The following is a 23,299-nucleotide window of genomic DNA, read 5'->3' as shown; positions in this document are numbered from 1 at the left end:
CAATAAAATAGCACACAGTAGAAGACTGGAAAAGCGTCGGCTGTTCTGATGAATTTATTCCTGCTGCGACATTTGTATGGTAGCATCACAACTTGGCATTAACAGCATAATAATCTGGATCAATCTCACCTCAAATGATCAGGGTGCTGGCAGTGTAATGGTATGGGGGATATTTTCCTGGCACACTTTAGGCACCAGCTGAGCATTATTTAAACACCTCAACCTACCTGAGTGTTGCTGCTGAGCATGTCTATCCCTTTATGACCACATTTTGCTCATTTTCTGGTGGCTGCTTCATGGTATCTCACAAAGCTTAAATAATCTCAAACTGCTTTCTTTTAAGATGACAGTGAGTTCACTGCATTCAAATGGCCAACACAATCATCCAATCAATCCAGTAGAGCACCTCTGGGATGTAGTAGAACAGGAGATTCACATCATGGATGTGCAGCCAACAAATCCACAGCTGTGTGATGCTATCATATCAATATGGACCAAAGTCTCTGAGGGATGTCTCCAGCACTTTGTTGAATCTATGCCATGAAGAGTTCAGCCAGTTCTGAAGGCAAATGGGGGTATCGAATAAAGTCTCCGAAAAGCGTATGCCTGATGTGTTTATTAACGTATAGTTTTGATTTACTAATGAAGACAAACAAAAAAGATGCGCAGAAAAATTGTTTGAGTAAAGACCTGATTCTGTAATAACCTCAAGGTCATAGTGGTACAAATTTGTCAAACACATTCATCCTTTGTACATATTGCTGTGGTGCTTCAAAGGAGGCGTATCGTTTCCCTTTGAAATACGTTCCGTCCATAGTGTGTCTGAGTTTTAACAATTGTGCTTCGTGCACACTGATGAGGTGACATAAAAATGAAACCAACACACTGAGGCTCATTCAACCCTTCTAATGAATTCCACTCTAGATAAAAAACATGCAAAGCTGTTGCCTGCTGCCCACAGCTGTTTGGCTCCACTATAACAAGCTAAAGTTACAAAAATAATCATTAAACATATTTTTGTATTTTTTTTTATTTGATATGTTATTTTTATTATTTCAGGGAGTTTAAATGTATTTATTTAGACAAGTATATTTTATATTGACAGTTGTACTCCTTACAATAGACTGCCATGTAAAAAAAATATGTAAAGTGATAAGATTCATGATATGATAGAGCTGTCTTCTGACAAAATTAGACCCATATTCTTCTCTTGGATCAGTGTTTTGTGTTCTTGGCAGAGGATAAGCTGAGGTTACACAGGTGGGTCTTCTCTTCTTCCACCTCCCTCTCTCTGACTGGGCTGATGATCCAAAGCAGACACATTCACGAGGCAGCTTTTTAAAATACTTCACCAGACAGTGCATGTTCCAAGAGACCTGGAACGAAATCCAAATCATTATGATACTACTCATACCCACCTCTTCCTCATCCAGAGACACAAAGCTGGCTCACGCAGACACAGTACTCTTCTTTCTCCCCTTTTGTGCCTTATTCAAAGAAACCTTCCACTGATTTAAGCAGTGTCTCAAGGTGAGAAACAGAAAACTGAGACAGAAAAGGAAGAGGCGACCTGTGTTCAAAGTGAGAAGTGTAACACCTGTCAGTCTCGGAAGGATATTAAATCATTTCTCCATTTTTTGAGGTTCTAAAGTAACTTGCAATTAACCGTCGAGCCATTTTGTGTTCAGACGAAGGCTATTGCTTCATCATTACATTTACAAATGTATGAATAATAATGACTGCAATATATGCAAATGCAATGTATGTATTATCTAAAATCTGTAACATGTCAACTGGTTAAATTACAAGATTTATTTTTGATTTAAAGTAGTACACATTTAAATGCAAGACACACACACACACACACACACACACACACACACAAAACAGTGAGAGATTAGACAGTTAAAGGGCTTACTTACTCATCAATAGCCATATTCAGTATTTTCTAAAATATTTTAGGATTAGTTGCAGAGACATATGTGACACTTATACATGGAAATTTAAATACATACACACAATGTGCCCTTTGCCTTGAATCAAGGAGCAGCATAGCATCTAAATGTAATTACAGGCAGAATAGTTGCTGCGCCAGATTACAGAATCAATTTCAACAAATCCTAAATAACAAGCATGTGACAGATGTTGCAATGTTGTCTGGTCCCTAAGTAACATAGTAATTTTTAATAGATTAAGTAAATCACCCTTTGGCTCATTTAATCAGTCAAACTCCTCAGAGTTTGTGAATGGAACTAGAACAAGTTGTGGTGACGCTATAGTATTTGTACTGTACAGTTTTTCGTATTAGACTACATGAATACACAGTTAGAACATCTAAATGAACTGTGAAGAAAGCAGTAGAACTGGAACAACCATAAATCCAACACTGGAAGACAAAGCGTGTGTCTACATGTTATTATATGTCATATAATATGGAATATATAATATGTCACTCAACATATTATTGTAGGGTCTTTATCTCAAAATATAAAGTGCCTTAAACTGATTGTTATTGTAAACTGAACTCCAAAATCTTTTCCAACTTTTAATTTCTTCTGTAGCTCAATCTTTAATGTTAATGACCTAAAATTCTGCTGTGGATAGAACATAACTACATCTATCTTCACTGCCCAACATTATATCCTCTTCGTTGAAACAGAATCCCTGTGACGCACGAGACAACAGCTCAGTGGTTCCATTACGCAGCGTTGAAATACAACCAATGTGTCCCTGTGGGTCCTTATGGCCCAAAAGGAAAAAAAAAACTGTTATCAGAGGACAAATTCATGTCCTATTGCCCTTCAAAGTTGTGCTGTCTTGTGTTACTATAGTATGCAGGCACTAACATAAACAGACTTAAAACCATTGTCTAAAAAAGACCCTGCTAAACGATTATGGAGGTTTGCCATGTCATAGAGACTACTGACTACTAAAATAGACTATCATGGAAAAGTGAAGGTGATTTATAATTACACTTCAACTTATTGTTTTTTTTTAATACATATATCTCAAATATTTTCCAAGATCAAGCAACAAAGTTTTATACAGAAATGTTTACCTTATGAAAAGGTGTGTTGATTTATGCATTGATTTATTGATGCTCCTTTACAACAAATTACTGCACCAGTGTGGTGTGTTATGGAGGTGTTACTGCTAAGGTGTTACTGAAGTTGCTTTCATAGTGGCTTTCATCTTCCTCTTGGCAGTTCAGGCCAGGTTAGTTGGGTCAAACACAGTAATAACATGGTTAACAAAACAATGCTAAAAAAGGAAATCTGCATCTCCGTAAAGCTTGTCAGCAGATGGAAGCACGAGTTAATCTAAAATCTACTTGTAGATGACAATGTTGACTTTGGACGTGATAAAACACTGCAAACTGACACCACTGGTCATTGCAATGCAATTCACCACAGAATGCAGAAACTTCACACTGGACTTCAAACACCTTGGATTCTGTGACTTTCCTCTCCTCTTCTAGACTGTATGGCCTTGATTTCCAAATGATGAAATGCAAACTTTATCTTTATGTGGAAAGAGACACTTCTCGTGGCTTTGGTTGAGGAGTGGCTTAACATTAGGAATGCAAGAGTAGCCTTGATGTACTCAAACCAGCTTAGTGCACTCTTTGTGAAGCTCTCCCAACTTTTTGAAATAACTTTTTGAGACAATGTGTACCTTTTGCTACCACACTTTCCTGTCCACTAAACTTTCCATTAATCTACTTCAGTACAGCACTCTACCAACAGCCAGCCTTTTCAGCTATCATTTTTATGGCTTAACCTTCTTGTGGAGGCTGTTGATAACTATCATCTGGACAACTGTCAGATCAGAGTCTTCCCATGATTGAGGGTGTGTGTAATGAACTGGACTCAGAGATACAGTTTTTGCTAGTAAATCATGCTGAATCCTACACACTTGGCCTTTAACCTTAGTATGGAATATATCAGACAAAACATAATGGATTAATTTGCCCAAAGTTAACAACAATGAGGATACAACAGATTTTCTAATAACACCAGAATAGCTTCACTGCACCCTGGTATGAACTGCCCAAGTCTCTGGAGCTACTAGAAATATCACCCATCAGTCTTTTAAAAAACATTTCCTCTTTTGGTGTTATTTTGATTGTGGCGAGTGCTGTCTAGCATGTTGGTTTCAAAATGTCAAATAGGTGTTAAACCATGTTGAAGTCGTTTTCATGAGAACAAAAAATAACTTGAAGAATGGTAAAAGGTTTGTAGAGACCAGTGCTGTTCAATAGCATATTAACTTTTTTTTTTCTTACCCAATACAAATTGTGCATAATGGGGACTTCTAGACAAATCAATGAGAAGTGACAGTGATAAGAAAACTCTTTTAGTTACCGGTGTTATGGTCTCGAGGATAGACGCACACGCTCCCTTCCTCTCACTCACTGTATTGTTATGTTTGAGACGTGTTGAACCGCATGTCTTAGCAGGTGTGTGCTGACTGTATTATGCAGGCTTATGAAGGGCAGATCCAGGCCATCCCCTGCTTTGGATGGCAATTTGCATTTTTATTGCCATTGTCACATCCTCAGTTAATACACCATTGACTCCCGGTGCCACCCCTGGACCTGACGGCATCACCTCGCTATCCCACCCGAAATGAGAGCGCCTGCAGGGCCCTGGATCTTCATCGACCGGAGCTCAGGTACCAGTCGACCTGGCATTCTGAGACGGAAATTGAGTGTCTTCTCATGTTAATGTGGACTTTCCATTAGGAAAGATGATTGATTTGTGCTGTGCCGTTGCTGTGAATAGGCAATAGACTGGCACAATAAAAGAGTGAGATGGAGCTTTGTGTGCAGGTGAGGCCATATGTGAACTAGACTGTGACTGAATCTGGGTGCTGAAGATGGAGTGAGAGGGGGCTGGGGGCAGAGACGAACACAGAGATGAGAGATGGAATAGAAAAAGTTGAATGCAGGAGGGTGAAGGTTAGGAGGTGAAAAGGAGCAAAGGAGCAGTTGAAGGTTTAGAAGTGTGAAGGGATGGGGAGATGATAGTGCGAGGAAACTCTCATTCGCATTCATTTGAGCCGACTAGATGACAGAAAAGAATTAGAGGTCCTAAAGACATTTTTCTTACAGACTATTCTTCTAAAGTTTCTTTTTGTGAGGCAGTTGAATGAATAACAACTTGAAAAGCAATCCATTTCAAATGTATAAATCTGTAACACAGTGCTAATGTATTTACTGTCAGCTTGTACATGCACTGAGAGTTCATCTGGATTAAAACATGCTTTGGTCACTGTCCAGTTAACCAAGCAAATGTTTTCGCTTTCTTTTACTGTGAGTTGAGTGGGATTCAGCAACTTTCCCAGGACATCTGCTCCCAACGCCCACGTTCACGTCTTCATCCAATAGAAGTGCTTAGTTCACCCCAAAGACCAGAGGGTGCTCTGCAATGATTGGTTGCCTGGGCCAGGGCCCAGAAAGGGAAGGCTGAGCCCTGAGAATTTTCCGAAACATTTTCTTTGCTGTCTTGGCTTTCGCCAACATCTGTTTCCAATCAACGTTAGTAAAAAGGCCGCTTTTCTTTCTCCCTGATGTCTGGGGTGCACACACATGGACATATATACACAGACACATACACATACGCACTCTTCTCAGTCATCTGCATTCTTATTTGTTAACATAGAGGAAATTTTATGTTTTTGGCAACATTAAAGATACTTCTTGGTCAAGTTTATTTAATTATACCAGTATAGTATTTTACTATCTTTACACAGACAATTTTATGCTGTTATTTGATAGATAGCAATGATACATCATTATTCTGTTCATGAAATAGATCTCAATGAATTGAGTGAGAGCAAACATTGTATAAATTGGTAACATTTTCAAAATGTACACACTCGAACACATGTTGAACATCCTTGCAACTGCTGTCCTCAGCACAGCATCCTGTCTTTTTCATGATTAGTACTAAAGTTCAGCTTCCTACCGCAAGTTTTATGTGTTTTGCTACTGCTTCTTACTTTCTATCTTTGAGTCACAGCTCTGCCCTCCTGTGTGGTCATTGCTGTTGCTTCTATTGTATCACTTTTGACTGCAAGTCAACAAACTCCAGAAAACCCTGTTTATTATAGCAGGTACTTTCCACAGATATTCAGAAATAACCATAGTGATTCACTGTATCCAAAGAGAAACACACAGTGTAAGCAGCAGTTCCTTCAGTTCTTAGCAATACCTCCCCATTAGTAAGGCTGCCTGTGTTATTTCTGCCAGCAAACTACTTAATAGGCTTTGGCCCCCTTGGCTATACAACCATGGGAGAAATAACTTGGAAGTCATAAGGCTGGTCAAGTGAAATTTAGGAGTTCTTGCAGACAGTTTTTTGGAGCAGCTGGAGCAAACTGTAAAGGCCAGCCCAGCTACAAATCTAAGCATTTTAAACAGGTAAATATGTTACCTTTGATGAAATACACAGTACTGAGATTGAAAGATGATTCAAACATGCTTGAATGCCATTATATTTACTTTTTGGTATTGTTTGAAATTACATTGTAAACAACTGTTAGTATAACAACTGTGTCATTTAGTGTAGATAAAGATATAACTAGCAGCTGCCTGATTTTGAGCTTCCTCCCAATGACCCTTGACCCTGAAGGCTATTGACTTTGTGATCCTGCTCCTGCTGGGCACAGCTTGATTTACAGCGCAGTAGTTACTTGGTCTTTGAATGTAATCCTGGGTCAGACTGAGCTAATAAATCTGAAGTGTGCAACTTTTGTTGGTATTTTTGTAATCGTTTCCATAAAGATTACATTTTTTAATCATAATTTCTTAATTTCATAGCCTCTTTATTTGACTGTTACGGCATTTAAATATCCTGCCTGCAACACATAACACTGGGTTTATACTTCGGAACATGTTACAATGAGTTACATGTCTGTGTTAAAATGAAACTACAGGTGGTTAAGTGTGGAGGTTTGAAAGTTTACATGAGACTTAATAAACGTATGTATAATTCTGCAATGCAAAGCATTTGGAGACAAGAAAATGCCAATCAAAAGTAGTAAGCATTGTGGAAAAGGAGAATTCATATCTCTGCTGACTTCTTGCTCTACAGAAGTGTATAATCATACCAATTACCAATGATTTTTTTTAACAGAGCCTTTATATTGCTGTCAATCTCTCCTTAGTTTGAATGACAAAAAAGTCACTTCCAATTACCTTTGCCCATGCCAGGCATTTCACAGATGAATGCCAAAAGAAAGAGAGGCTGATGATGGTGGAAGAATAGATTAAAAAAGAAAAACCGGCTAAGGGTAAGCTGAGGAAGCATGAAAGGAAAGGTGTACACTTTGAATTCAATTTAAACCAGTTCCCACAGAAACCTCCCTTTGCATTTAAAAAAAAAAAGCAGGTTGATCAAGTGAAGATGTGTAATTTTCATGCTTTATTTGGGCTTTGCACACATGATTTGCACAAATAGAATCTTTTCCATCTCGGAGGTCCCTTTACCGAGGGGAAGGCAGAATCTGAACCAAAAATTGAAACATTTCTTAAAGGTTGCCAAGCAATACATAGTCACCATGCTCCAATGTAGCATTTCTTGTGCTTTATTTCCTGTTGAAAAGGTTTGATAACATCAGTGTTTAGTGGATTTTTACAAATGTATTTACTTCCTAATTGATGGTTTTCATGAGGGTCTTTTATCTATTCTTTATCCAGCTTTTTTTCGTAGCTTCCTTTAACCCTTGTATGGTGTTCGGGTCTGTGAGACCCGTTTTCACTTTTATTCAAAAGAAAAATGAAACAATTAATTATTTTTTCAACCTGAAATTCATTGGCTTTGGCTTATTTTCTGTGAAGAACATAAATCCGAACTAATTTTCAATGACCTCATACGGTACCTCCCCCCACGCATTTACATTACATACAAGGTGTTCGGGTCCACTGGACCCAGGTCTAATAAAAGTGTTGAAAGTGAAGGTCCTGTGTTCCCACACTCTGTCTTCCTCCTTTCTGGTGCTGCTGATAGTGTTTTCTTCCCCTCCTGCTCCCGCGCAAAGTTGCAACATTGTTGTCTGCTCTTACATTCCCACACATTTTACCCTCTTTCTTGAGGGATCCAAATTTTATTTTCTCATTCCCTGTCCCTCCTGCTAATTAGGGGCATAATACTATAAATAAGACTTTGCCAGTGTGGTTCTTTATCACAACTGATCAAGATGGCAAAAGATTATCTGCTGCGAGGGCCATCCAATTGATTTTGGAAGAGAGAGGGGCTTCGGATGATGATGTTGACAAAGAGGTTTCAGAATATTTCACATTTCTGAAAATTCAGAGTCTGACAGTGACTTTGAAGAAGAGGATGAGGTTGAGCACCATTTAGTAACAAAACGAAGACGAGTACCGCATCTGCAGCCAGCTCCAGGACCAGAACAAGCCCACCAGTCAGCAAGTGAAGAAATATGGATGTCAATAACTGGTGAAACTGAATGGTCTTCTTGCCCAAGAAATGCAGAGCTGTTACTGTGATAAGCCAGGGCCAACACGGCTGACAGTTACTCATGTGCAGGACATCAAGTCTTCATTTGAGCTTTTCATCCCAGATTCCATCCAGAAAATTATTCTGGATTGCAGTAATCTAGAAGGAAGGTGTGTTTTTGGAGAGAGGTGGAAGGAGATGGACCAAATTCATCTAAGAACTCCAAAGGCCTACTTTGGGGTTCTTATCCTTGCAGGAGTTTTCAGGTCCAAAGGGGAATCGACAGAATCCCTGTGGGATGAAGAAACCGGCACGAACCTTTCCGTGCATCAATGTCTCTGGAAAACTTCCACAAAATTTCCAGGATTATCCGTTTTGATAACCGAGACGACAGACCAGCTCGACGGCAGAGAGACAAGCTAGCTGCCATCAGGACAGTGTGGGATAAGTGTGTGCACCACCTCCCCCTGTTTTACAACCCTGTGCCTAATGTCACCATTGATGAGCAGCTGATCCCATTTAGTTGTGAAACATATTGCTTCACGTGTAAATGTGTTGTGTCTTTCCACTCACGCCACTTGATTATAACTGATTTTTTTTTTAACATTTTATAAAAAAAAAACAAACGAGAAGCACATGAATTCATAAATATGATCTAACAAAGGTAAAGGGAAAAAATTAACCATGTTTGCTGTTCATATGGTTTGTAATCGGGATGAAGTGAACATCTGTTGAGTAATTTAACATAAAATTGTTTGATAGTGTTAATTTCGAAAGCCAAAACTCTAGCGGGTCCACCAGACCCATGAACACTGGCTGAGTAACAAAAATATGAACACCACACAAGAGTTAAAAGGAGGTAAAGGGGATTGACAGCTGATTAGAAGCAATTATTGGTTTAGCACTCAGCTGCTCATTTGATGGTAAGCTGTAAATAATCAGTGAAAGCATTTCTGTTTAAATGAGATATTTTGAGGTTGTCTTTAAAAACATGGTCAGTGTAAATACACCAAAGTGATATGTAAAGAATAACGGAGAAATCAAGTTTCACAGCACCTGCTGATCTGCAGTTTGTAGTGAGAAATGGCATATGACGTGTTTCATGAGATGTCTCAGGCTCTGTTTTGGCTTACCTTCTGGACAACGGGTCTGAGAAACTGTCTCGTGTGGATGAGCCCAGCATATGATTTTTCTGAAAAGATAAATTAGATTGGCATTAAGCAAGAATGACAATGAGGGAATAATAGCATTATGATTCAAATATATTATTTACTGAGCAGCCTGAAAAGCAAAAAAAAAGTTAAAATAACTAGAGAACTGATCGATTTTAGCATACACCCTTATGCATCTACAAAAATGACTGAAGCACACTGTTTAACCTTTGGCTCTTGAGAGTTTAGAGCTTTGTGTGAAAGGACAGAAACACCCAAGAATTGTGTGAAAGCAAGTATATACAACATGTGTCAAATATCTGTGCTCTGATAGAACAGTTAAATATATGTTTTTTTTAAAGTATCAGTGTTATAACAGCACTAAACAGAGGAAGAGTGCAAGCACTAAAAAGCTACAAGTAAGTATTACATAGGAAGAGGACTCCTAATCAGGTATGTATATGGATCATCACAGCATTATGTTGATACACTCAGCTATAATTTGGTCAACAGAAAATATATTAACCTCCTAAGACCCGACCTCTTTCATGGCATGCATTTTTAATTTCTCTTTGCTATTTGGGCTGATTGGGACCTGATGAATTTAAAAACAAAGAATTATCTTTTTTTTTTAACCTGATTTTTTTTTTCTGAGAAAATGAAAACCACGTATGCGGACATTGGTTTTAAATTTCGATAGAACAATATATAATTTCCTCATAAGTGGATATCAGGCCCTTGCAGAGCAAAATTTAGTATTTTGGTCTAGACAACCCAAAATGTGACGTCCACATATGTGGACGCCAGGTCCTAGTTAATGAATTTAAAAGAAAATGAAGTTAATGAGAACATTAAAGATTCCACTAAATTCCTTCCTGATGTTATACTGTATAGCATCAATCTCAGCTATACTTTGTAATTTATGGTAGTTAGCAATTTTAGCATGCTAGCATGCTAAACTAAGATTGTGAATATGGTAAAAACAACGACAACAAAAAACCCCCACCCTCTTTGTTTGCATTGCTACTGTAACCATGTTCTACAAAGCATGCTCAAAACACCACTGTGCCAAGTAGTCTCGGAGAGCCATTACTGTAGATGTTTGGTCTGCGATGCTTTATGTAATTATAATAATAGAGACATTTAGCAACTTGGATCTTCGCTGAACCGAAAAAAGCAACTTTCCCGGGCCGATAATGTCTAAGCTAAATTATTTCTATCTTGCCAAAGCAGACTGTCTGATCGTGTTCCAGTAAAACAATTATAAAAACTTAGTTGGAGTAAATGCATCATGTCGATTATCCGCTTTAGAAGACGTTTTAGGAGAACTTTTAGGAGTAGACAAAGTCCCATGATTCTCCTCTCGACTTCCAAGCTTTATTTTTAGTTGTGTCACCAAAAGTCAGCAAATACCTGCAAAATCATCCATCCATTCTCTTCCACTTGTCTTTATCAGGGTCATGGTGACAGTTTAAAATATGTGTGAAAGTTTAAAATGAAACGTAATTTCAACATTAAAGTCTAAACAAATATAAGGAAAACAATGACTAACTCCCTTGTTTTCAGGTGTACAGTAAGTGACATCAGTTATAAATATACGTGACTATTTCTCCTTTAACTGTAACCAAAGAACATTAGTCATTTTTAATGAACTACAAATACCCTTGAAACCCACAGTCAGCAACATCTTGCCTGTATATACATGGACATGCTAAAAAACTCTCTGTGGTTGCTATATAATCATGTGTTTACTGCAAGTCTGCAAAAATAGTCTTATTTTTTTTAACAATAATACTGGTGGTGTGCTCACATCCTCCCCTTTCTCACAGTGTGTGAGAGTCATATGACAATGTGCCAAAAAGCTCTTGTTCAGATAACCACAAACCAATCCCCACGCCCCAACTCGCAATCACACACAGATACAGGGGGCAATCCTTGCTTACGCTGCTTCCCCCAAGGCTATGACATTGCATGTATCTCGAAAAATCCAAGAAACCTGAGTAAATAAACTGTTTTCCCAAGAATCCTTCTCTTTGACAGCGCAAGCATGACTCTCCTTGTGACTCAGAACTAATGTAAAGCAGACACTTGGCGATCTGGTGCCAACTGATCACTCTTTCACTGAGACAATGAAAGTCAAAGATAGCATAAAGCTGTGGAGAGTGTGGAGGGGGAGTTTTTCACATGGCGTGGAGGGGAAAGCCACGCCTCAGGTCACAGAGTTTCCCATACAAGGATTTGCTCCCTCACATATGGACTGTGAATCAGTGCCCCTCTCTCAGCTGAGAGAGGGGGTCTGTATGTGAACATATAGCAATCATGACGTCTGATTCCTAATTATCTGCACAAATAATAATAATAATAATAATAATAATAAAAGCCCTTTCCCCTTCTTGATTTGATCTACTCTCATAAACACATTGTGACACAGAAGGTGCAAGCTGTGGAAAAATATTCCCATTCCTATGGCAAGAATTTCTTGTGAAAACATGCAAAAGCCTTAAAATTATAATGCTTTCAAAGCCTAGATGAAGGTCAATGATCTCTTTTTTTCTTTCCTCATGTTTTGGCGTTCTTATCCTCTCTGCTGATGCAAAGTCGATTTATCCGTCATTGTGTGAGCATTTGCGTGTGTTTGGCTTGTTATAGCATTTGACACTGCACAGACGCTCCTGCTCTTTGTCAGCATTACAAGGGAACAAGCCCGAGATTACTCACCGAGCCACCATGCAGGCCCTCACGTTTGCCATGGAGGTTGTGTAACTTTCAAATGTTAGCCACGCAGCTGGAGAAGAGTCATTACACTTGAAGCGGTTGTTAACAGTAATGATTATAGCAGTGGCTTGTTACAAAAGCGGTAAGAAGGCAAGAAACGATATGGGTTTCAAAAACTGCAGGTCCGGCCCGGGAAAACAACTCTGAAGCCAAACAGATGCAGAGTGTATGGAGAGCTTTTTAAGTAGTAACACAAAATCACGAGTCACTGATGCAATGCAGCCTTACTCATTCCCACTGCAACTTGTGTGGCAGTTTGTGTTTGGTCTGAGCCACGGTGAAACAACATGGTAAAGAAAACAATCATGAAGTGAGCCTTCTGTAACGAGCACAGCCTGGCCTGCTTGATGCTGCAGCTGAGAGGGCTCCAGTGATAGGTTTTAAGCCCGGGACGTCTGCCTGAGCACACTCAGTGGGACACCCTCCCCGGCTTTTCCCACATCATTGGGGGCCGGGGAAGGGGAGGTGGGGGGTGGTGCGGTTGTGCTGAGGCGAGAGGTGGGCTCCTTGCTCTGCAGCAATCTTTTCGGGCTGTGGCTGGGAAACGCTACGGCCCACTGTTCTCACCATGTCCCCCTGTAGCAACTAACCCAGGAGAGAGTGAACAAGAGGGGGGGGGGGCGGGCGGGAGCGGAGTTAGAGATGACAAGTGACACTGCTCGTGATTTTGGGGTAAATGTTTATTGAGAACTTGGAGGGATATTTGCTCAATTGGATTAACGTCAATGTCTCTCTGTCGCAGACGTTTTTGTGTACGTCTGTTTCCAAGCCGAAGTGAATGACTCACCAGACAACTGCATAATATTATCAACTCAGCGTGCCTACGCAACATGTGAGCCTCCTGCTTACATTTTAGCATGTATTCAGTGTCCAGACAGAAGTGTTGCTTGATTCACTGCATAGCATTTGATTAGTTTGACTTGAGCCTATTTGGCATGAGAGCATTGCGTTCATTGTTTTGTTTTGCCAGGTATACATCAGTTTATCTGCTCGTCCATAACCCTGGCTGAATTAGTGCCTGCATTTATTGATCAGTTTTATTCAATTGAATTCAGTTTTATTTATGTAGGGCCAAATCCCAACAACAGACGCATCAAGGCACTTTATGTTGTAATGACAAAATGTATATAATAATAATATATAATAACAGAAAACCCTGACCCGTATAAGCAAGCACTTGGCGAAAGCGGTAAAGAAAAACTCAGTTTGAACAGGCTCAGAGAGAGGCAGCCATCTGTTGCGATTGGTTGGAGGTGAGGGGAGGGAGACAGGACAAAAGTTAGATTTGCACTCATCTGTAACTATTACATGCTGAAATATGAGCATTAAATCACTCCCAAATTACTCTTATTCTATTTATTTTTATTTCTAAATGGCTTTTTAATGATAAATATGCAAACACTGATCCCTATTGTGATCAGTGGGAAGCTACAAAATCAAATTTTGCCCAGATCTAATTACAGTTTTACAGAGTACAGTAACAAAGAAACTAAAACAAAAACCCTGTGTAGAAGCTTTAATCCACTTCGCATGTCTTTATAGTTTGTTAGGAAAATGGGAAATAGGTGGAGCAATTTATTGAAGTACAAAGTGCAAGAAACAGAGTTTGCATAATGCTATTGCTAAAGAAACCAGTATTGGCTCAAGATTTTTGCACGTCACTGTACTTTTGTCTTATTTGTCATATAGTATGACATAAGTCAGATTGCGTGCTAACTATGAGACAAACAAGCAAGACAGAAAAAACAAACAAAACAAAACATACCTTCTGTTCGACAAGCTATGATTTAAAGTTCACCTTTCACTCATAAACTTGTCAGCTGTATGTCAGCAGAGTGCAGTGAATGGAAACAGTGGTTTTAGGCAACTGCGGCAGTCAGTTTGTGAGTGGGCATGAGCATTAAGTTCAGCTTGATTTGGAAAAATATCTATTGAGGATCATGACAAAATGTAAATTTTACTGCTCGTGACTTTTAAAAGCCTGAGGTGATATCCTGAGTGAATCTTCGTGGTTTACAATGTGACTGAGTGTTAAAAAATGAAGTTCAGTATGCTGCATAAAATCCTTGAGAAGACTGACACACAGGAGTGCCATCTTGCTCACCCTTGAAGTAATGAAGTAGAAATCGATGTGTTTACCTAAAGCCGCTACGGCACTTTCAGTTTCTGCAAATGTGGTCATACCTCCCATGTTGCGAATGAGAACGAGTGGGCGGCAGTGGCAGCACAGATAAGGACTGGTAAGCAGGAGGAGGAGGTGGGGTAGAAGGGTGGAGGGGGCTGTGTTTTGGGGTCATTGACCAAGCAACCATTAGCAACTTGCTATACAAGTTGTAAACACAATGTATTTGCAGTGGAGAGGTCACACATGCATATCAGCATGAACATGTACCTCTATTTATAGACACACACAAACACACGCAAAGTCGCAAACGCACACACAGGAATGACCAAGAGGATATATTCTGCTGATTGCACAAACTCTACTTTTTATTTAGTTAGAACTGCTGTCTCTCCCTCCCTCTCTCTCTCTCCGTGTTCGACACACGCACACACTTTCTCACTAAAAGAAGCACATACAGGAAGTCATATGACTTTTTTTTTCTGCACCCGCAAAGATGAACGCCTTTAACCAGCTCGAGCTAAAATATGAGCATTGTGACGGCCCTGCACCACAAAGCTCTCCAAACAACCATTTCTAAGAAAAAAGAAAAAAAAACAAAACATTTTAATTAAAATTCTGTGGCAGTGTAGTGTGACATAATAAGTAGAAGTATTAATATAGTTCCTCAAACTTTCAGATGTCATTAAAAAAACAAAAAATAAAACCTGTTTTGACAGCGACTCACTACCTCTGTCTACCTCCAGAACCTCAAAGCCAATACATTTTCATCAGGACAGAGCTCACAGAAATGACGTTTATACTATAACCTCTACCAAACAGCTTCTGGTAAGATAGTCAAGCCAAGCATCCAAAATGTCAACAGAATTTAGAATTACTTATCACTCTGACAAGACCTCACTAAATGAATGAACGTGGTAACATTGTTGCTTAATGCTGGAAACTAGGCGATCTTGCCAATATAAGTGAAGTTGCCATAAAATTCATATGCAAACTTGCATGCAGGTACGTTACTATATGTAACTAGCGAGTGAGGGAAAAAAGACAGATCAGCATTGTTCGAAAGGAAACTCCCAAACCGCTCGGGGTTTTCTCACATTGCTGCATTTTTCATACCTTGTTAAACATATTTAGAACAACGTTTACATGAAGAAATCTGCACAATGTGCATTCGTCACAGTGCAGAAGTTAATGTTTACAAAAGAGTGATGAATAATAATCGCAGTGTTGACAGTGGTTGTAAAAATAGGGCTTTCGGGTTGGAAAGAGTGTAAACGCTTGTGCGGCTGGGACTCGGGGCTGTGCGAGCAATGGTAATTTCTAAAATATAAAGTTTCTTTTTCATCATGAGTAGATGTCATCGGCAGGCTTTGTCAGAAATGAATGTCTGTGTTAGTGCTGATAAAGAACTGTGCAACTGGAAATACAGCACACGAAAGACAAATGTGTTGTACTAATGCTCCTGCTATTCTGAGTATATCTTGAAAGATATCTATCAGCTTTTTACAAATTATATTTGACTAGGATCTTTGTTAAAGCTCTTTGGCCATCTACCAAATCACATACGTTTATAAATGTATCTTAGTACTTATTACTCTTAAACCGTATGCAGGAAATTCAGATTCATGGCAAATTCTAAGCATACAACTGCTGCAGAAATAAGAATGAATTCCAGGGGTGTACATCTAGAGGCAGTTTATAAATGATTGTATTACACTGAAGCCAGGAAGGTATTAATGCACAGCATCTGTGCAAGTCAAGGGGTAAATCTATGTATTTCTGACCCAAGTTGTGTTTTTTATTTACCTATGAATGAATAAAGAGCTGATTTATCAAGTCACCTCTTGTGTTCTACGCTCTTTCATTCCCCTCCTCTCCTGTGGAGAATTAATCACTCGTCTGACACATCCACCAAAGCAGACAGGGAGGTAGACAGAGTGAGGGAGATAGTAAGAATGACGATGATGTGTGTGTGTTTGTGTGTGTGTGTGTTTGTGTGTGTGTGGGGGGGGGATAAGGGTGGCATGAGTCAAATTGAAAGCATATCCTTTCAACATGTTCTACCTGAGCATTTCATCTGTAAAAAGAGGCCTGGGGGTAGTGCTAGTGGTGTCACACCGGTGGTTCAAAGGCCCAGCTCAATTCAGTGATGAAAAAATCAAGGAACCTAAACCTAAACTCCTCAGAAACCTAAACAACTTCAACAGCTGCCAAGACTCAGAAGTATCGCAAAACCTGATTCCCAGCACCTGCAACCCTTCAGACGGCTCTCATTAAAATTAAAAGAAGCGCATGGGTCAACACCAAGGACATACTCCTCCCCCTTTTAAGAAGAAGGACTTGTGAACCTATGGCCCTCACCTTGTTTCTATATATATCTGTGTCCAGGTGGGACTGGATGTAGATGTGGCACCTGATCACCTTTTTCTTTCTCTTTCTTTTTCTCTACGTGTATGTGTGGTGTGTGTGTGTGTGTGTGTGTGTGTGTGTGTGTGTGTGTGTGTGTGTGCGTATTTGCTTTGAGCAAGAGTTTCCGTGCTCAAGCCTAACCCTTTCAGTGCCTGCTTATGCCTGATTCCCTGAAAACTCGATGAGGCTGAGCTGGAAATTCAATCAAACAGTGAAAAAACAGCTGCATGCGTGCATCTGAAGAGTGTGAGCCCTGTAATGATTTGGAAATCATATAACCAAACAACAACTGTAATTTCTTGATCCTTTTTTTTTCCTTGCAATGTGCACAAGATGTTAGCTGCTAACATTGCTTGTTTGGAATGGGAGCTCCCCAATCCGTCTTGCAGATCACCTGCTCTTTATGACTGACAACAGAGGTAACTGTGGCATTAAAATAGCTTGGGGGTGGAGGTTTATATTTTTGTACGAAAACAGAATATGATACAATCCTATACCAAAAAAAAAAGAAAAGAAAAAGAAACTGCTCAGTGATGATATTGCAGCTTGACCACATTATAGGCCCATTCATTTTAAGTGCTAGGGCAACAGGGGGTCATGTCTTATGAACCACTGGCAGGGTAGAATACCCCAGGCCCAGTGGGTTAACCTAACAGGAAACCTGGAGGATACACCCTATTAGGCCTCTACTTCCTGCTACTTTCAGGCATGTACAATTTATGAGCCGAGAGGTACAGTGCACCACTGCAGATCTGATGGATTTCCTCTCCAAAAGAACTGAGCCAGAGCATTCTATAAAAGAAAAATGATAAAACAAAACAGTCCAAAAAAAAAAGAGCCAGATAAGGTGAATAAAAGAACCATCTGCTGGGCACTCTGCAAAGCTTTGTGCCAAACAGTCTGGAAAGAATCACACATCTTGGCAGTACACTCTATAAATAAACTCTGATCCTTATAATTCAAATGAAATGTAGGAGGATATTAAATAGATCCTCTTGCCTCAAAGCCTCTTGCATATTAGTGCCAGTGGTTTTAATACAGCAAGAATCAAGAATAGGTGCTTATTAGAAATAACTCAAAACTAATAACAAAGATGGCTTTAGACCAGCTGCAGTCTTATATTGTGTCTCAGATCTATTTCGCAACAAACTGATACATGTTCATACTTCTCCATTTATTGAAGAGAGTTTCTTTTCTGTGAAAATGCTTTCAAATGAATAAGCAGGAAAATGACATAACTTCAGCATCATAGTGATGCAGGAATAGAAAGCCACAAACACAGCAGAGGAGTGAAAGACATAGGACCCAGTGGATTTCTACAGTAGGTGTTTTTGTGCGCTAGAATGATTACCTACCAATGTTGTATGGCTGCAAAAGGGCAATGAACACCCCCCATTCCTCGCCCCAAGTGTTCCTCTTAACACACATGCCTCTGTTAAAGTTCACATCTTAAAGTTTTTGCAGTTTGCTTTGGGGTTTAAAAAATCTGCATAAACTACCGTGTGTACGGTCCTGGGGTTTTTTTTTGTGTGTGTGGGTGACATACATTTGCCAAACCATCAAACAGTGTCTCCTGTAATCTGTCTGAAGCTTTCAGACACTTCACTTTCATGACGAAACATGTGCGTCTTCTCCCCCACCTTGTCGTATAGCACCTCGAACAACAGAGACGTTGTGCTGTGGTAGATTTTCTTTTTTTGTAAATCACAGAAATCGAGTGCATGCTGTTCTGAAGGCAGATGAAGTACTACTGCTATTAGTGCTACTGCTGCTAAAAATAACAATTATATTAATAATGAAAAATTAGGAAAAATAATTCATCAAAAAAACAATGGAAAAATCGAACTTCTAGGAATGGAAATAGAGAACCAGTTCTTGTAAAGAAGTGGTTGGTTGCCAGTTGTTCAGTTCCTTGCAGTGTTAGTCAATTCCAGTTATGAGTTCCACTAATGTCAGGATGCATTTACATGATGACGTGGTCCGTATTTTGGTTCAGAACATATCCAACATGGAGCTGAGGCAGAAGTGCTCTAAAGCATAGTTCTATTTCACAAGCAAAGACAGCGTGACGAATGAAAACATGGACAAACATTTCTCCCCAAAGCATGTAAGTAATTTGCACGAATGTAATGTCTTTGATACACTGCCTAGCGATGTTGGTGACTCTCAAAGTGGAACTTAGAACACAACATCCTCTGTCTTTAGCCTTTAACTGAAAGAATAGGAGAAGGCCGGTTATCCTCGGCAGTCTATGTGAATAAAGCTCAGTGGCTGTAAGAAGAACGTGGTTCTAACAGTGATCTCAATTTTAGCTTTTACAGTTTGAGCTTGGCATGAAGACGCAATAACAAAAATCCACTGACGGGGGGAGGATGGTCTGCAGGTGATCTACTAACAAAGGACTCATTTATATACAATGACATCACAAACCTTTTGGACATGATGCTATAATCACCCCCTACACACTGAGGTAGTACTCAGCTGTAACGGAAACCGAGTCAAGTCGAGTCAACTATTCTTATTTTTTCATGCCAGTTCTAATCAAATGCAAAATGTTTGTAGATACTTTACATTAAACATGTAATGCAAAACAAATCAATTTGTACTACACTTTTTTCTCTAACCCTAAGTGATATCTAAGTGATATCGATAATGAAATCAGAGTTGCAAACTTCTTATCAATTTCCATCCATACTAACTTTATTACAGCCTGCCACTTCTGAATTGGTATCACCATCAGTAGACAAGCAGAATCAGGATAAATGGACAAGAATAAACGGCTAAAAGAGACATGAGAGGAAGGATAGCAGGAATGAGGTTACGTTGAGTTCGAAGGGGATTTAAGAGGGAGGATGGCTGGTTGGACAGTTGTGTAAAGAAGTATATCAGGAATAGGAGGATGAGACAGGAGATAGGCAAGCAGTCTCCATGGCTGTCAGAGATGATAGACCAACTCGGCATCTCGTAAGAGCCTGTCTCTGACTTTTATCAAGGTGCAGTAAAACACTGATCTCTGCATGGCTTAGATACAAACACGGTATTTCGCTTTTTCTTTCCCTTCTGCAAATGAAGTGGTAGAATATAGCTAGGCCCCAGTCCACGGGGATGCCTTTAAACATTAACCATAAGTAGTGAGTAGAGAGTGCAGGTAAAACAAAAAAATTACTAAAAACTTAATGATAACTTTACCATTGTCCAGCAAACGCGGCTGTTTGAAAAAAAAATTATCATTATAATTATCAAAATAAAAGGATCATGGGAGCACAGCCTGATAGACAGATGAGGCTTTCTCCTGGCAACACTTCCACTATCTTTAAGAATATTTTTTTCTCCCTGTGGAATAATGGACTTCAACTTTTTTACAAATGGCCTTATAACCCTTCTCAAGTTGAAAGGCAGCCTAGGCTTATTTATAAATAACTCAGGGTGGATTCACATGATCCAACCCTAACTATACATTTGATCAATTAAAATCCTATGCAGTTTAATTTTATTTATATAGCACTAAATCACAAAAAGGTACTTTATATTATAAGCTAAAGACCCTACAATAAAACAGAGAAAATCCCAACAATCAGAAGACTCCCTATGGCCCTATATTCGGTTTAACCTTGCCACTTGTTATTTTTATGAGCTTTTCTTTTTTGTTTAAATTCTTCTTCAGAAGAATTTCTAGAAGAAGTCAGAAGTCAACATATAGTAAAGTTAAAGTGCAAAGGTTAAAGCCGGTCATGGTCACTGGTCACTGTATGTGAAATTAAAGATTTTATTATCCCATCTAATATCTATTTTGATATTACAAATAACTTGATGCCATCACAGTATTGCAGTTTTTCACTGAATCGTCAATTTTGCTGTTTGTTTTCGAACATGCTAATAATCTGCAAAGGGAACATGCATCAGGGGCGGGAGGCATGAGAACTGAAACGTAGACATGCAGAACTTGTCAGCTCTATAAATGTTGTTTTAGCTTTGTTTCCGTGTACACTAGAATACTTACATACATTCCAAAGTCAATCCTACTTCACACTGTTGTATTAAGATATTTTTGTTGTTTTTGTTTCATTTGTTGTTAACTGAATCTCCATTAACAAGGTTGTGTACGTGTCTAAGCTCTGAAGTGTTTGTCAAATATCACATCAGATATTAAACTAATGATGAAGTCATTTTCCACATCGAAGTCTAAATTAGCACGACTCCCATTGGCTGTCTTCCAAACTGTATCTTAAGCAAACAAAGGACACCATTATTTAATGAAATAAGCAGTGATTGTTGTCACGTAGGCCTCAGTGACTTAACTTCAGTTGTCTGATTCAGTTAGCTGCACCTTGATACAATACAAATACAAGTCCTCTGAATAAGAAGATAATCAGCAAAAAAAAAAGAAAAGAAAATCCTCCCATTTGCCCTATATGAAGGCCAAAGCACTTGCCCTGTATCAAAAATAACTTGCCTCTCCCACTAACAGATGATGACATTTGGAGCATGATTTAGCCTTGTCGCCAAGTTAGTATCAATGTGGGGCCTTAGGTAAACACATTTGATAGGACCCAAAGGTCTCGCACCAGTATTAGGCTGAGAGGACAGGCAAGTGTGCAGGCCCTTGGCCCTACTAAGAATCAGCAGAAGCCAAGCAGGAAACATCTGGAAGACCCAGTGCAAACAGATGTCGGAATGAGATAAGAGCCCATGACTTAGAGTTCAGCCTCCCATCTCTGTATGATGAGGCTTTGTAATATCCAGGTGGGCTGTAGCAATGACTCCAACAGCTCAAAGGTCCAAATAATCAAACTGCAGGGTTTTTTTCTTTCTTTCTTTTTTCTCACACTAGCATCTGGTCGGGCTGTGAATGTTGTCAGTAACTTGTGTTCCATTGTTCTTATAGTCTCATTTTGATCCATTGTCAGCCAGACTCTCATGAGACTCCCTTTATACAATGTTTTTGCCTCCCCGGGTCACCATTTACATCATTTCCTGCTATAGTTTTAACATCGGCTGGGCAACAAAGTATGCATGAATAGTTAGCCATTGACTTGTAATGCCAACACTTGAGCTTCATTGTTGTGCTGCGGATTGTTTGATTTGAATTCTAGTGTCAACTGTATTGTTTATTTTCAATTGCTCATCTAAACACTTGAGGCCATAGTTTATGAAAAACATAAAAGTAAAAAAAAATTGGCAAGAAACTAGCAGAACCATGCATGCGTGTGAATGTAAATTCAATTTGAAAGTGTATCATTGTGCTCCAGTTTTTAACCCTTTGCCTTTCCGCTATCACAAAAACATATTCGCATCCTCCTTATCACTGTTGATTACTTTGCGTGAGGAACATAAAACAGAGAGGGAAAAAATAACAGATAAATTATGAAGAAAACTATGTCATTCGCACAGATGAGTAGAAGTCACAGGGGAGGTTTGGTTCCTGTTAAACTATAAAAAGGACTCTCTTGGGACATAAGATCTGAAGTGGAACTCACAGATTGTTCTGCAATCAGAGGCGACTGCACACCACCAGCCTGGATCTTCATAAACTGATAAATAACGGGTCCTTGGTGACATGGAAAAGTTATATAAAAGTTAGTCAGGGAAAGGTTATGAATATATGATTTCAAGAAAGTACCAGGTAAAAAGTTACCAAGTATTTCTTTTAACAGTCAATCAAACATTTATAAAGTTAGAGATAAAAAGCTAATTTGTCTCAAAAGTGAAAGTCTGATTTCATGTGCTCATTTCAACAGCAGTTACAAAAACACTGGAATTGCCCATAAATGTGAAGATATGAAAATTACCTAATGACCCTTTTGTTTCTTTCAGGACTGAAATATCGACTCATATACCTGATATTTATTGTCTTATAAAGTTCTCAGACTTGTTAACATGTTCAAAAGAACTTGATATCAATCAGCATCAATAAACTCCCACCAAAAACAAAATACTGTAGTGAAAAACTGTACAATCCTTTCTATTAAGGATCAGGTTAAACTTGGCATTTTAGTGTCTTATCTGTCTTAACTCATTCAATTCAACTCAGTTTTATTTATATAGCACCAAATCACAACAATAGTTGCCTCAAGGCGCTTTACATTGTAAGGTAAAGACCTTACAATAATACAAAACATGTTACCAAATGTCTGCGTGTTCATTTCTAGCTTGTTCATTGCCAGGAGCTGGAGCTCAGTTGGTAAATTCATTAATCACTAAAGATGGCTGATGAAATCATCATGTTGAGATTCAAGGGCCCTTGAGTAAAACAACAAACCCCAAATAGTAACCAATGTGCATTAAGTCTACAGTATATGATTTCTTTTTTTTTCTTTTGGACAGAAGCATCAATAAAATGTAATGTGCTATAGCACCAATCTGCACAAACATCTGGCATT

At 39.0% G+C, this 23,299-nt stretch overlaps 1 long non-coding RNA gene across 2 annotated transcripts in view; it reads right to left on the bottom strand.

The window, feature by feature from the left end:
* Window positions 1-1,064: 1,064 nt before the first annotated feature.
* LOC146693833 (uncharacterized) overlaps window positions 1,065-23,299 on the bottom strand; it is a 48,721-nt gene continuing 26,486 nt past the window's right edge. Inside the window, exons 2-3 of one of the 2 annotated variants that reach the window (XR_014923869.1) lie at window positions 9,596-9,654; window positions 1,065-1,376 (exon numbers count right to left, since the gene is read on the bottom strand). This is a non-coding gene — a long non-coding RNA (uncharacterized LOC146693833). Of the gene's footprint in view, window positions 1,377-7,438; window positions 7,598-9,595; window positions 9,655-23,299 lie in introns of those variants that run through there. The other variant, XR_014923868.1, reaches the window with a different exon arrangement.

Source organism: Copadichromis virginalis, linkage group LG14 (assembly GCF_057382275.1).
Source record: "Copadichromis virginalis isolate Kocher_CV1m ecotype Utaka linkage group LG14, C_Virginalis_male_GT1.1, whole genome shotgun sequence".
Classification (NCBI taxonomy): Eukaryota; Metazoa; Chordata; class Actinopteri; order Cichliformes; family Cichlidae; genus Copadichromis; species Copadichromis virginalis.
The sequence above is the reverse complement of the archived record's forward strand: the minus strand, read 5'-3'. Positions and strand labels throughout refer to the sequence as shown.